This window comes from Triturus cristatus, chromosome 2_1 (genome assembly GCF_964204655.1).
Source record: "Triturus cristatus chromosome 2_1, aTriCri1.1, whole genome shotgun sequence".
NCBI classification, from domain to species: Eukaryota; Metazoa; Chordata; class Amphibia; order Caudata; family Salamandridae; genus Triturus; species Triturus cristatus.
In genome coordinates this window covers 366,744,326-366,758,873 of record NC_140581.1, presented here as the reverse complement: position 1 = coordinate 366,758,873, position 14,548 = coordinate 366,744,326, and the positions used below count along the sequence as shown (strand labels likewise).

General features: G+C 46.2%; 1 long non-coding RNA gene and 1 other non-coding gene across 2 annotated transcripts in view; one reads left to right on the top strand and one right to left on the bottom strand.

Moving 5' to 3' along the window:
- LOC146865305 (uncharacterized) overlaps positions 1-14,548 on the top strand; it is a 227,929-nt gene that overhangs the window by 153,582 nt on the left and 59,799 nt on the right. The gene's annotated exons all lie outside the window — the stretch shown is intronic.
- LOC146865306 (U1 spliceosomal RNA) lies at positions 3,546-3,711 on the bottom strand. Its single transcript, XR_014977459.1, has one exon. It is a non-coding gene; the product is annotated as a U1 spliceosomal RNA (small nuclear RNA).

The following is a 14,548-nucleotide window of genomic DNA, read 5'->3' as shown; positions in this document are numbered from 1 at the left end:
TGTATGCATCCTGTAAGTTAAAATCGGTTATTAAATTCAAAAGCAACTTTGAACTACTATCTAATCGAATAGTAGAGAGAGAAACTCTGTCATTGGCATGGAGTAAACAGTTGAAATCCCCACCAATAAAAACATTTTTGTTACACAACAAGAGTTGGAGCAGTAAATTCAGAATATCATTTCTAGAAGTCAGTGATGTGGGGCAATATACATTAATAAGGCGTATATCATAGCCATTCCACGCTCCAGCTACACATAACACTCTGCCTTTAGCCATATGATTAACTTTCTGAATGTTAAAAGTGGAGTCACGGTACCAATGCCTGCATTCCTATCTAAATTGCAGCCAGACCAAACAGATTGCCCACAGCCCCATCTGTCCTGTAAAAGTTTCTTTTGTAGCCTCTGGTATAGCACATTCCTGTAAAAAGATAATGTCAATATTTTGATGCCTTAAGAAATCAAAAACTGAACCACACTTAATAGCATTACCTAAACATCTGACATTGATGCTGCCTAAAAAGAGCATCAGAGAAAAGTAAAAAAACTATATAAATTGTCGAATCTTATGTGAGTCTATTTTCTTACTTTTCTTTTTGCTCTGTTTCTTCTTTACTTGAATAAAGGTATTATCCATGTTTGTCATAGATTTGACAGGTCCTTGGACATCCGAATGAGCAAACTCTTTAGAGTCACTGCTGTCCACTCCAGACTCTACATCATCACCTTCTTTATCTTTCCTTTTTAAAGAAGATGAAAAATCCATTGCCATTTCAATTTCGTCAGCTGGAATGTCATCTTTACCCCACTCAACAACCATACCAGCAACAACAATCAGAAAAAGAAGAAAGTTCTACAGCTTTACAAGCATAGTCAATCTCTGCCAAAGCATCACTGGCTGGAATTGAAGACTCATGATTATGAGTGAGGGTAGGTGCACAATCAGAACTGTCAGGAATTCTATCAACATTACATATCGGAGTAGATAGGGTTGAGGAGTTAGCATCCTGACTTTGTGCAAGAAAGAGATCGGGGGTAGCATATAGGCTGTTGCCTTCATGAGTTGAAGACTCTGGTACTCCAGAACCATCAGGTTTGTTACAGGATTGCGAAATGGGAGGAGGGTTGATGACAGACACAGATTTATTCCTGTTGATCCTTTGTTCCTTAGGGAGAACATTGATGTTGTCATTTAGCGGAGGTGATGACAGGTGAGACGACTGCGCTTTTGTCATAACCTGATTGAGAAAATCAGAAAGCAGACCCTCATTGGGCAGTGAGGGACCCATATTGGTAGCATTCTGTAAAGCATCTCCCTGTCTATTAGGATGTAAAAGCCAGTTTCCTTTCGCGGTGGCAGTGCTGCGAGAGAGTCCAGGATCCCCAATACTTGGGTTATTGGCTGTATTCGAGACAGGTATTATCTGCTTGTCATTATTCTTTTTGATGGAGGTGGCGGGTTGCTGCGCTAGAGATTCACCATCCCCAGGGGCAGCCGCAATGTTAGCAGGAGAGGCTGGTAGCTGTGAAGTAGTTTGGCCAGGGACCTTCTGAGAAAGAAAACCAGAGGCAGTCTGTTTTCCATCTATCGGCAGGGTTGGAGTATCAGGAGAGCCCATGACTTTATTCACTTCAGCCTCTCTTTCAGACTGAGACATGCCAGTTGAAAAATCAAAACGCTCTTCCTCTAGACCAAGACGCAAAAGTTCTGCTTCCTCAGCCTGTAACTCTACATGTGAATGACTTCTGACACGTGGTGGAGGCAGAGGACCCTCACTCTGGGCAGCCTTAGTCTTAAAAGCGTAGGAAGAGGGGCAGTTTTTAAACACGTGCTCCTTAGAGCCACATAAATTGCAGGATTTTTCAATACAGTGCGCAGCTTCATGCCCAGTGGTTTGGCATTTGGTACAATATACTTCTGGACAGTCCCTTCCAAAATGCCCCTCAGTGTTGCACTTGCGGCATGTTTTGGGCTGTCCCACATAGAAAACATTTCCCTGCGCACCACCAAGTCGAATAATACTTGGGATGTGTATTAGTTCTTCAGTTGCGGGGTTCCTTTTTAGAGTAACATAGGCCTTAAAATAGCCAGTCTTCACCCCATCAGCAACCCTGACTCTAGCGCCGTGAGAAACCACACAGAACTGATTAAGCCAAGTTATAATATCAGCACTTTGAATGTATTCACTAAACATGGATATATTCACCCATCTTTTCTGGGGCTCTGTTAGCGCTGACATACTGAATTTATTTAAAGGTTCAACATTCTTTTTCTCCTTAAAGCGTTTCAGGCAATTTTCAAAGTGCATAAACGCTGTAAAAATCACCTCAAAAACTCTGCCCCCAGGATAAACAAACAAATAGTCTATTTGATCTGGACGAAAATTCAGCTCTTTCTGTAACACTGACTTGCTGAAAAGCAGTCCATCCATCTTCACCTCCGGTTCTGTGAGAGAACCTCACTGCATTTCGACGCACCCGGTAGGCCGTCATTCTGACTGGAAACCCTGTCAGGAAGGGTTTCCCTTGTTTTGGCGGGCTTTCCTCAGAATCGAAGAATCTGGAAGCACACAGCTGACAAGAAAAGAAGGTCAGCAGAGGAGAATGGAATCTTCAGACACCGGAGCTCCAAAGAAGCCGGCACCTTCGTGATCATGGTGTCTCTCCTGCCAGGTAAGTATGAGTTGGAAGGGGACAGGGCGAGGGCAGGCCGCTGGGCATCTCCCCGCAGAGCGAGGGTGGCATCCACACAGGCAAGGCCTGAGGCCGGGCGAGGCAGAGCATGGGCATTGTGGGGCGCAAGGTGACCAGCCAAGGCCCCTGTGCCCACTTTGGAAAGCGCGCAGCTACCCACAGCAGCTTCCCACAGGCCTCGGCCGGCCAGCAAAATTTGCATGTCCACGCCCACCGGCAGCGCCAATCAGGGCCCTGCTTTCGCTATGCTGCACCTTGCTCACACGGGGGGAAAGCCAGGGCTACAGCACTCACAGAAGGACGATTGCCATGCCGACTTTGGGCCCAGAAGCAGAGATTTGGGGCTTTTGAAGCCTAAGAGCTGCCACTGAGGCCCCCTCTAAAGGTATGCAGTGACCTGTTGCCTGGCTATGCTTGTGGCTGAAAGCCAAGGACAAACAGGCCTGCAAGCGAGCAGGGGTTCTCGCCCCAAGCCCCTCACGTCTTCCCGAACGCTGCAGAACCCTCACCGGGCCAAGGCCTGGGGTCCTCAGCCAGAGTCTTGGCCCGGGAAGGCTAGGGCGAGGCAAGAGGCAGGCAGCCTGGCCCCAGCCCAAGGGGGGGCGATGGAAAGGAGCAGACATGTCACCTGGCCAGGGCCTACTGCCCTGTCTCTGGATAGGTCCCCAGAGTGGGAGGCTGCAACTATCCCATCATTCCCCATGCTCAGCACTTAGCATGCGATTCCCTCTTGCCCACGCCCCCCTCCAATCCAGCCGCAGCACCCTAGAAAGACCACAGAAGACGAGAAAGGGTGCTCCAGGCTCCTTTTTATTTTTTTTTCCTTTTTGTCTTTCTTGAAACCAGAGACCAGGTGGAAAGCGCAAACGCAGTCCCCCACTACCAGAAATTATGCAGTCGAGTATCCCGCATTTGGGGACATCGCAGGGGTCAGCACATCCGAAGTGCAATGGATGAGCCTCACCCTGGGAGAACCTTTTTTTTTTTTTTTAAAGTTTCAACAACCTTTATTAGTATAAATGGACATTACAAGTTAGCCAGTCCTTGAACAGGTTGCACAACAATAAACCATGTGAAGACTGCACGCAGTGCAAATTCCGCACAAAGGTGTACATATCAAATGTTGTCATCAGAGTTCAGTTAAGAAAATTAACTTATATGCTAATTAAAGCAATTAAGGCGTTATAAAAGCAGCTTCTTAAGACAATATCCAGAGAGTGGTCATATTCAGTGAGGTTAATATAACAGAGATCAAAATGACGAGATTCAGAAGATATTACATGAATCTTATTTGTCATCCCATACCCAATCAGAGTATGTGGTTTGTTTCCCAAATTCAATTATATCTTTACATAAATAGTCTTGAACCAAAGAGCGACCAAGAGCATAAACAGGTGGCGAAAGATCTATTCCTTTAAATAGGAGGAGGTTACGTGCCTTCCAAAGCGCCTCTTTAACCCCTTGTGTGCCACGCCCTTTCCCCGCCCTGTGCCGGGCGTTGCATTAGCGGGCGGGGTTCATGACGAGCTGGACTCGTCATGGGCACAGCGCAACTGCGGCCCATGACGAGTCCAGCTCGTCATGGGCACAGAAGGGGTTCATGCAATTAACAACAATCCAAAATTTATGGCAGGGAAGCTTGATCTCATTATGCCAAAAAGAACAATCTCCTTAGTGAGAACAACATCATTATTAAGGCGGGAAAGCCATTTCTTAGCCAAACTCCAAACGGCCTGCGCTATCATACAGCTCCAGAATAAGTGTTCTGTAGATTCATCTTGGAGACACCCTTTCCTAACACAAAAAGGGGACCTAGACATTCTCCTCTGATGTAAAAACAGCCGTAAAGGTAAACAACCTTGTACCACCGACCATGCAAGATCACGATGGATATTAGACAAATATTAAGCAGAAACATTGGCCATTATTTCTTTAGATATTTTAGGTGAAAACCCAACAACAGGAATCAAGGAGTGATCGCCAATTACTTTTTGGATTAATTTTGGTGACACCAAGTCAATAGGAATCTGGCCCAGGTTGTGTTTCTTGATATAATTCTTAGCAAAATGATAAACAAAAGAGCAGGATTCTGAGTGTGGAGTATTGTTGGAGACAACCTTTCTCCAAATCCTACAGACTGTAAAGCTTAGCCAAAATCTACAAAATTAAGTCCATTTTCTTTCCTCTATATTTGGACAGGTACTCCCTTTGATCAAATTATTAATAAAAACTGAATAAAGGCGAGGTCCAATGTCGGGAGCATTCTTACCACCCTGCAAAATAGGTTGAGACATTTTAGCACGTGCCACTTTTTCATGTTTACCATCCCAGATAAACTGGAAAATCCATCTTTGAAGCAAAGTCAGACAGGAACGGGGCATAGGGAAAATCATGGCAACATAAAGGAGACTAGAGAGCAATTCAGCTTTAGATACAAGTATTTTCCCAGACAGGGAAAGCGATCTCAAACGCCAAAAAGACATTTTCTGTTTAACTTTAGTCATGCAGTCATTCCAGTTATGAGTAATGTCACCTTCCCCAAGGAAAAGCCTAAGTAACTTGATGCGATCTTGTACAACATTAAGGCCCCAATCAATAATGGGTTCTTTCCATTGAATATATAAACATTCACTTTTAGTGAGATTAACTTTGGCTGCAGCTGCAAGGGAAAAACGGTTACACAACCATAAAACTTGGCGAATAGAGGCATTGCTAGTACAGAAAACAGAAACATCATCCATATAAGCAGATAAGACAGCTGTGCAACCCATTCCACCCGGGAGAGGGATACCCTTGACAATTGTATTATTTCTTATAGTGGCCAAGAAAGGTTCAATTGCCAAAATAAACAGGAGCAGAGACAAAGGGCAGCCCTGTCGTACCCCAGAGTCAATTGGAAAAGGGTCAGTGAGGTTCCCGTTAACCAACACACTACTGTAACAATCATTGTACAAAAGGTTAATCCATGAACAGAAATTTTCCCCAAAGTTCATTTTCTTTAGGACCTTAAAGAGAAAAGAGTGGTTCAATTTGTCAAAGGCTTTCTCTTGGTCCAAACTTAATAGACAGAGCGATAGACCACGCTCTTTTACATAATATAATAAATCTCTGAACAAGCATAAGTTATCCTGGATTTTACGGCCAGGAACACCACAGGTTTGATCAGAAGCAACAACTGTCGAAATCACAGGTCTGAGTTTGAAAAACAAAGTTTTGGACAATATCTTTAAATCAGCATTTAATAGTCTAATTGGGCGCCAATTTTTCAAATCATGTCTGTTTCCTTTCTTTTTATAAAGGAGTTTGATACTTCCACCACGAAGTGAGTTGGGGGGGAGCCAAAACTGAAAGAGTGCAAATATACCTGTAGAAGGTCTGGGCCAATAATATCCCAAAAAGTTGCATAAAACTCAACAGGGAGACCATCAGATCCTGGTGCTCTCCCCTTAGGCAGACTACGCAAAGCCCTCTCAATGTCATCCAAAAGAATATCACTTTCCATGTCAGCTTTATCTTCTTCAAAAAGGGGAGACTGTAAATGTTGGAGCAAAAAGTTGGCTGTAGCCTCATCACAGGAGTTCCTAGCATCCAAGTCCCTATAGAAGTCAAAAATACTTTTCCTAATCCCATCTGTAGAGGTGTGCATGGTGCCTGCAGAGTCAGAGACAGAGTCTAAAATTCTACCCCCAGACTTATCACTTAGCCTTTAAGAAAAAGAAACGGGAACATTTTTCATTTTCTTAAAAACAAAATTGCTCTGCTGCGAACAATTAACCCTTCAGTATACTCTGAATAAAGGGGCATATCAACAACAACCGGCGATAATTATCGCTAAGCGCACTTAGCGCTAGGATAATTATCGCCGGCTAGCGTGGATTTTTATCGCTGAGATAGCGTGCTATTAGCAACGCTTATCTCAATAGCGATAAAGATCCTCACGCTAAGTGGCTAACGTGAGCTTATCGCTGGAAACCCAGCGATAATCTCACGTTAGATTGTTGATAGGGACAGACAAACTTAGCCATGATATCCTCCTTCCATAGGATATCATGGCTAAGTCAGAAAAATACCAGACTTCAAAAAGCAGCGTTAACCGAGGTCAGCGCTGCTTTTTTTGTCTCTAACAGGGTTAGCGATATTCTTGATAATAGGAGAAATGTCGCTTAGCGACATTTCTCCTATTATTTTACTCTGGAACGCCTCCTTTGCATCTCATTAGAGATGCAAGGGGAAGCGTGGAGTAAAAGGGTGCTAACATGCCAATTTGCATGTTAGCACCCTGTTGTTGATAGGGTGCTAGTTTTATCTCTGCTTTTTTGGCTTTTAAAGCCAAAAAAGCAGAGATAAAGCCCTTGTTGATATGCCCCAAAGTGAGGAAAGTTTCTGTTTACATGAGAGGAATTCAGTTTGTACATTAAAACCCAGATCTAACAGGCGGGAGAGATTTTGTAACTGTATTTGTAGACTGTATTTTGTGCCTTCTTTTCCTAGCTAGTCTGATTCCTTCTCGGATAAAGAAGGATTTGGTACGGGCTTTAATATCCTCCCACCAATCAGAACATGAAGGGAATAAAATCTGAAGAGACTGCCAGTTTTTATAAAGGGAAACAAACTTCTGACAAATAGACTTGTCTTCCAATAGAATTATGTTGAGTTTCCATAAGACTTTCCCGCGCTGCGGGACTGCAGAAAGAGAAAGACCAACCTTTAGCAACTTATGGTCAGAAAAGAAAACAGGTATAGTTACAGCTGATGTAATCTTGTCTAAAGAGTTGGTAAATATGAAATCAATCCTGGACATGGTAGAAGAGTTAAGACTAGACCAAGTGAAACCTGGGTCATTTGGGTGAAGGACCCTGTATGCATCCTGTAAGTTAAAATCTGTTATTAAATTCAAAAGCAACTTTGAACTACTATCTAATTGAATAGTAGAGTGAGAAACTCTGTCATTGGCATGGAGTAAACAGTTGAAATCCCCACCAATAAAAACATTTTTGTTACACAACAAGAGTTGGGGCAGTAAATTCAGAATAATATTTCTATAAGTCAGTGATGTGGGGCAATATACATTAATAAGGCGTATATCATAGCCATTCCACGCTCCATCTACACATAACACTCTGCCTTTAGCCATATGATTAACTTTCTGAATGTTAAAAGTGGAGTCACGGAAAAGTATACCAATGCCTGCATTCCTATCTAAATTGCAGCCAGACCAAACAGATTGCCCACAGCCCCATCTGTCCTGTAAAAGTTTGTCTTTTGTAGCCTCTGGTATAGCACATTCCTGTAAAAAGATGTCAATATTTTGATGCCTTAAGAAATCAAAAACTGAACCACACTTAATAGCATTACCTAAACATCTGACATTGATGCTGCCTAAAAAGAGCATCAGAGAAAAGTAAAAAAAAACTATGGGGCAGATTTATGAGGTTTTGCCGTAGGGAAGCGCAGCAGGCCTTCCTGCTGCGCTTCCCTACGGCAAAAGAAAAGGGCAGGGATGTGCCGTATCTATAAAATGCGGCGCATTCCTGTCCTTTTCCCCTGCGCCGGCGCACAATCGGCTGCCTGCGCCAACGCAGGCACCTCTGCACCATGGTGCAAGGGGGCCTGCGTTGCGGGGATGAATATTTTTGTGCAGGAAGGGAAACCTTTCTATACAAAAATAATCACAAGAGGTTTTTCCTCTTTGTGTGGGTGCTGCAGAATGCAGCACACATAGAAAAAGGAAAAACAAGGAGAAATAAAGATATTTCTCCCCGTTGCGCCTCCCTTACGCCTCCCCTGGGGAGGCGTAAGCTTTTGGCGCTGCCTCAGATTTACGATTTCTCGTAAATCTGGGGCAGTGTCAAAAGGCGATGGATGTTGCTGGGAACGCCCCCAGCAACACCCATTGTACGCCCCTTTAACGCAGAACACTGCGTTAAAGGGACTGATATTTATGAGGCAGCATTAAGCCAAAAAAAGTGGCTCAGTGCTGCCTGATAAATATCACGCAGGCTTCTGCGCCACGGAACGTCACAAAAAGTGACATTCCGATGGCGCAACGGGCCTCATAAATCTGCCCCTACATACATTGTCGAATCTTATGTGAGTCTATTTTCTTACTTTTCTTTTTGCTCTGTTTCTTCTTTACTTGAATAAAGGTATTATCCATGTTTGTCATAGATTTGACAGGTCCTTGGACATCCGAATGAGCAAACTCTTTAGAGTCACTGCTGTCCACTCCAGACTACATCATCACCTTCTTTATCTTTCCTTTTTAAAGAGGATGAAAAATCCATGGCCACTTCAATTTCGTCAGCTGGAATGTCATCTTTACCCCACTCAACAACCATACCAGTGACAACAGAATCAGAAAAAGAAGAAAGTTCTACAGCTTTACAAGCATAGTCAATCTCTGCCAAAGCATCACTGGCTGGAATTGGAGACTCATGATTACGAGTGAGGGTAGGTGCACAATCAGAACTGTCAGGAATTCTATCAACATTACATATCGGAGTAGATCGGGTTGAGGAGTTAGCATCCTGACTCTGTGCAAGAAAGAGATCGGGGGTAGCATATAGGCTATTGCCTTCATGAGTTGAAGACTCTGGTACTCCAGAACCATCAGGTTTGTTACAGGATTGCGAAATGGGAGGAGGGTTGATGACAGACAGATTTATTCCTGTTGATCCTTTGTTCCTTAGGGAGAACATTGATGTTGTCATTTAGCGGAGGTGATGACAGGTGAGACGACTGCGCTTTTGTCATAACCTGATTGAGACAATCAGAAAGCAGACCCTCATTGGGCAGTGAGGGACCCATATTAGTAGCATTCTGTAAAGCATCTCCCTGTCTATTAGGATGTAAAAGCCAGTTTCCTTTCGCTGTGGCAGTGCTGCGAGAGAGTCCAGGATCCCCAATACTTGGGTTATTGGCTGTATTTGAGACAGGTATTATCTGCTTGTCATTATTCTTATTGATGGAGGTGGCGGGTTGCTGCGCTAGAGATTCACCATCCCCAGGGGCAGCCGCAATGTTAGCAGGAGAGGCTGGTAGCTGTGAAGTAGTTTGGCCAGGGAGCTTCTGAGAAAGAAAACCAGAGGCAGTCTGTTTTCCATCTATCAGCAGGGTTGGAGTATCAGGAGAGCCCATGACTTCATTCCCTTTATTCACTTCAGCCTCTCTTTCAGACTGAGACATGCCAGTTGAAAAATCAAAACGCTCTTCCTCTAGACCAAGACGCAAAAGTTCTGCTTCCTCAGCCTCTAACTCTACATGTGAATGACTTCTGACACGTGGTGGAGGCAGAGGACCCTCACTCTGGGCAGCCTTAGTCTTAAAAGCGTAAGAAGAGGGGCAGTTTTTAAACACGTGCTCCTTAGAGCCACATAAATTGCAGGATTTATCCTCAATACAGTGCGTAACTTCATGCCCAGTGGTTCGGCATTTGGTACAATATACTTCAGGACAGTCCCTTCCAAAATGCCCCTCAGCGTTGCACTTGCGGCATGTTTTGGGCTGTCCTACATAGTAAACATTTCCCTGCGCACCACCAAGTCGAATAATACTTGGGATGTGTATTAGCGCTGACATACTGAATTTATTTAAGGGTTCAACATTCTTTTTCTCCTTAAAGCGTTTCAGGCAGTTTTCAAAGTGCATAAACGTTGTAAAAATCACCTCAAAAACTCTGCCCCCAGGATAAACAAACAAATAGTCTATTTGATCTGGACGAAAATTCAGCTCTTTCTGTAACACTGACCTTCTGAAAAGCAGTCCATCCATCTTCACCTCCGGTTCCGTGAGAGAGAACCTCACTGCATTTTGACGCGCCCGGTAGGCCGTCATTCTGACTGGAAACCCTGTCAGGAAGGGTTTCCCTTGTTTTGGCGGGCTTTCCTCAGAATCGAAGAATCTGGAAGCACACAGCTGACGAGAAAAGAAGGTCAGCTGAGGAGAATGGAATCTTCAGACACCGGAGCTCCAAAGAAGCCGGCACCTTCGTGATCATGGTGTCTCCCCTGCCAGGTAAGTATGAGTTGGAAGGGGATAGGGCGAGGGCGGGCCGCTGGGCATCTCCCCACAGAGCGAGGGTGGCATCCACACAGGCAAGGCCTGAGGCCGGGCGAGGCAGAGAATGGGCATTGTGGGGCGCAAGGTGACCAGCCAAGGCCCCTCTGCCCACTTTGGAAAGCGCGCAGCTACCCACAGCAGCTTCCCACAGGCCTCGGCCGGCCAGCAAAATTTGCATGTCCACGCCCACCGGCAGGGGGGTTCCCTTCCACAAGGACATTCCCGAGACGACTATCGTGACGGATGCGTCTATCCAAGGTTGGGGAGCGCACTCCGGAGACTTACAGATACAAGGAAAGTGGTCCCCGTTGGAGTCGACGTACCACATCAATTTCCTGGAACTCAGAGCCGTGTACCTGGCGTTGAAGGCCTTTCATCCGTCCTTCCGGACCACCTCGTTGCTGATACAGACTGACAATACAACCACGATGTATTACCTCAACAAGCAAGGGGGGGTCGCGATCGCGCACTATGTCGCAGGAGGCGCAGGCGATCTGGCGCTGGCTTCTGGCCCGCGGATTGATTATCACGGCCACGCATCTGCCGGGGGTGCAGAATGTTCAGGCGGACGCGCTGAGCAGGCTGCTTCAGGAGAACCACGAATGGGTCATAAACAACGAGGTACTAGGAGAAGTCTTCGCAAGGTGGGGGACTCCAGACGTAGATCTGTTCGCCACCGCCGAAAACAGCAAATGCCGAGACTTCGCATCCAGGTACTACCAGAAGGGGACGCTGGGGAATGCGCTATGGATCGACTGGTCGAACAGCTTTCTGTACGCTTTTCCACCCATTCCCCTGATTCCGGCAGTGCTCATCAAACTGTCCAAGTCCAGGGCGCGGATGATCCTGATTGCCCCGGAATGGCCCAGGCAGTGGTGGTTCACGGATCTTCTTCACCGGTCTCTCCTTCCTCACATGCGGTTGCTGTGCAGGCCGGACCTTCTCGCGAAGTTCGGGGGGGCGGATGGTGCATCCCAACCTCTCGTCTTTGAGTTTGGCGACATGGCTCCTGAGATAGTGCAATATGGCCATTTGAATCTACCAGAAGATTGTATGGGCATACTGAAGGAGGCTAAACGTCCTTCCACTAGGACTTCCTATGCTTACAAGTGGAAGAGATTCTGCATCTGGTGCAAATCCAAGAACTTTGACCCGACAACATGTAAGGAAGATGTCCTCCTTCCATATCTTTTACATTTGGCAGAGTCTGGCCTTAATTTCCACTCCATTAAGGTTCATCTCGCTGCTTTGACTGCTTACAGGAAATGCCCTTCACAGACTTCCTTCTCTCAGATCCCTGTGGTCAAGGATTTTTTGGAAGGCTTGAAGAAGGTGTTCCTCCGGTCAGACTTCCCTCGCCTTCCTGGGAATTGAATGTGGTGCTGTCCAGATTGATGAAGGAGCCTTTTGAACCTATTCAGAAGGCTTCGTTGCAGCACCTGTCCTGGAAGGCGGCGTTCCTAGTGGCCATTACATCGGCCCGCAGGGTGAGTGAACTTCAGGCGTTGTGTTGCCGAGAACCTTATACTGTATTTCATGCTGCTAAGGTTGTTATGCGTACTCACCCTAAATTTCTTCCTAAGGTTATATCTGATTTTCATGTCAACCAGACCATAACTTTACCTACGTTTTTTCAGAATCCTTCTTCTCCAGCGGAAAGTTCTCTACATTCCCTGGACGTGAGGAGGGTGTTGAAGTTTTATCTTGATAAGACCAAAGATATTCGTAGGTCAGACCAATTGTTTATCAATTATGGATCAGTCAGGACCCGTCTTGCTACCCCCAAACAGTCCATCTCTCTCGGTGGATTGTGTCCTGTATACAGTTGTGTTACCATAAGGCTAATAAGACCTTAGGGGGTAAACCTAAGGCTCATTCCACCAGGGGCAAAGCTGCCACGACTGCTTTGCTGCGTAATGTTTCGATTGCAGAAATCTGCAAGGCGGCCACTTGGAAGTCGGTCCATACCTTTGCTGCGCATTACTGTCTGGACGCGGATGCCAGGGCAGATGCTCAGGTTGGGCAGGCTTCGCTGCGGAATTTGTTCGCACAGTAGTGGTATTATTTTGTAATCTTCTCCACCGCCGTTTTTGTGTGGTGATGGGCTTGCCATTCTATTCACTAGATTATGACTATACACAGAGATCCCCTACTACAGAAGGAGTAGTTTCTTTTCTGTAACTCCAGTTCTGTAGTAGGGGGATCTCTGTTATAGTCATAAGCGCCCGCCCTCCTCCCCGGTGGAGAGATGAATGTTATTATTAGTATTATTATTATTATTATTTGGAGTTTTATATCGCGCACGGTTACCCTTGAGCATCCCAGCGCTATCCAGAGACCGACCAAAGCCAACACATGACACACTAGTCTGGGAAAAGATGAGTTTTTAATAGTTTGCGCAAACGCCGAGTACTAATCTCTGCCCGCAGAACAAGTGGAAGCGAGTTCCAAGCGGAGGCCGTGTTCACTGAGAACCTTCTCCCTCCAGTACGGGCTCGTCTTACTCTAGGGGACTGGAGGAGGAATTTATGATCCGAACGGAGGGGCCTTGCTGCTTTATAGGGTTGGATCATATTCCTTAAGATCGCAGGACCCTTCCCCTGCAGACTCTTCTGTGCCATGCAGAGTGCTTTAAAGGTTACTCTTTCCCGCACCGGAAGCCAGTGAAGCGCCTTTAGTGCCGGTTTGGCGGACTGCCTTCTGGGAACGTTTGTCAGCAGTCTGGCCGCTGCGTTTTGCACCTGCTGCAACTTCTTAAATGTAGATTCCGGCGTGCCCAAAAAGAGTGCATTGCTGTAATCCAGCCTAGAAATGATGAGCCCCTGTATAAGCAATTTACGGGAGGTGTCAGGGAGGAGTGACAGAATCTTGCGGGCTGATCGGAGCATACCAAAACATACACCAGCGGTATTTTTGGCGTGTGTTCTAAATGTCAGATCCTGCTCCAGCCACACCCCCAGGCTCTTAATCTCCTTCTTCGGGCTGGGAGGGGCTCCCATGCAATCAGGCCAGCTACTGGGAGACAGAGCAAAAGACGTTTGGCCTAAGATCATGAGCTCGGTCTTTGAGCCATTCAGTTTAAGGGATGAAATCGACATCCACCTAAACACTTCCTCCAAGCAAGAATGAAGTACCGCAGGTTGCTTCTCTAATTGAGAGAGCCCAACCACCAACTGCGTGTCATCCGCGTAGCTAATGATGTTAAAGCCGAACGGAGACACCACATCCTCCAGGGGGGCCATATATACATTAAATAAGGTAGGGCTCAGCGACGAGCCCTGAGGAACCCCACACTGGAGGGCAAAGGGAGGAGACTTCTCATTTCCTTCCCACACTTCGAATGACCGTCCTCCTAAGAAGAAGGCAAGCCATCTCAGAGCCATCCCTGTGACACCCAGCCCTTCCAACCGTTGGAGTAGTACCTGGTGGTTTACGGTATCAAAAGCCGCACTCAGGTCCAGGAGGATCACTGCCACTGACCCTCCTGAATCCAGAATGCACCTGGCTTCCTCCACCACGGCCAGAAGGGCGGTGTCGGTACCCTGTCCAGTGCGGAATCCCGTCTGGGAATCCCGTAGCCGGCCATTGGTCTCCAAGAAGTTAGATAGTTGGTAGTTAACCAATCTTTCCGCAATCTTGCTTACACCCGGGAGCAGGGAAATCGGCCTAAAATTAGCCAGATCAGTGGGGTCAAGGCTCGGCTTCTTCAGGAGGGCCTTGACGACCGCTCCTTTCCATCCAGGTGGCACCACTCCCTGTGATAGAGACAGATTAATCAGCTCGGTCACTGGGGCCA